Raw genomic sequence first — 1122 nt, forward strand, 5'->3', positions numbered from 1 at the left:
TGGGAGGCGTTGCAGGACCAGCCGGGGAAAGCCGCAGTCGCTCTGGCTGGCTGAGGAACAGCAGGTGCCCGTGGACTGATTTAGCCACCTACCCCAACACGCAGGAGATCGGGAGAGAAGCGAAGGTGATTTTAATGTCACTCTCTGACTGAAGCCACATGTTGTGGTGGCTTGAGAGCTGCCGGTGCACAGCAAGAGCCACTTTCCTCCCCTTCAGTGCTGCAGGTCTGAGCTGCTGCCGTTCAGCATCACCCTGTTTGCTCAGGACGAGCTGCAGACAGTCCCGGACAAGCAGGTGTGAGAAAGGGCTGTGAAGCCACCCAGGGCATTGCTTCAGCGAGGGGGGTGTGGTGTCGCCAGTCCCACCGCTCCTGCTGACACGGAGACACGCCATCTCCAAAGGGACTGGGCACCCACGGCCACTTCTCCCGTGTGCCACCCCAGGCATGCGGTGAGCTTCCAGGGCCCTTCAGCCCAGTGCCCCCGCGGGGACAGCCCCACCTGCCCCCCCTGCCAGAGGCCTGGTGTGGGACACTCCTGCCACACACCTTCCCTCTCAGTCGGCTGAGCAGCCGTTTCTGCGCCGTTCTGCTGTGGCAATCCATCGCTTTCTCCTGCTAAGGAGTGTCTGCTGGCAGCTACCGCTGCTGGCCCAAAGCAGCCTGGAAAGGTGCTATTTGCAGTCTGAGAAACAAGGTGGCAGGCAGGAAAACCAGTAATGGTGTCACTTCGAGCACCCACTACCCTCCCATTCCAGTGACACTGTGACCTCTCCAGTACCCAGGCGTTTTCTGCACAAAAAGAGACCTGTGTCCTAACCAGTTCCCCGTCCCCGCTGAGGTGAGGCTGAACACTCTTTGTCACTCTCGGGCAAGGAGTTCCCGTGAACTATTTTCCATGAACATTTCCATGAACAAATTTGGGAAGCTGCAAACACCTTTGGACAGGGGAGGGATGGAGCAGTGTGCAGGGACCAGGATCCCCAGGAGATGGCTCTGCGCAGCCGAAAGGACCGGGCGGGCCTCCGGGAGCAGTGATTTGCCTTCCCCCTCATCGGTGGTTGCCACACCAGCCTGTAGCCGCAGCAGCAAACGCTGCTGCCTGTCTACCGCGGAGCCCGCC

The 1122-nt window shown here is 60.3% G+C and overlaps 1 protein-coding gene across 1 annotated transcript in view; it reads right to left on the minus strand.

Moving 5' to 3' along the window:
* MAP1LC3A (microtubule-associated protein 1 light chain 3 alpha) overlaps positions 1 to 1122 on the minus strand; it is a gene marked incomplete at its 5' end in the record, with an annotated part of 17761 nt that overhangs the window by 1442 nt on the left and 15197 nt on the right. The gene's annotated exons all lie outside the window — the stretch shown is intronic.

Source organism: Buceros rhinoceros, unplaced genomic scaffold, assembly GCF_000710305.1.
Source record: "Buceros rhinoceros silvestris isolate BGI_N320 unplaced genomic scaffold, ASM71030v1 scaffold25935, whole genome shotgun sequence".
Lineage (NCBI taxonomy): Eukaryota > Metazoa > Chordata > Aves > Bucerotiformes > Bucerotidae > Buceros > Buceros rhinoceros.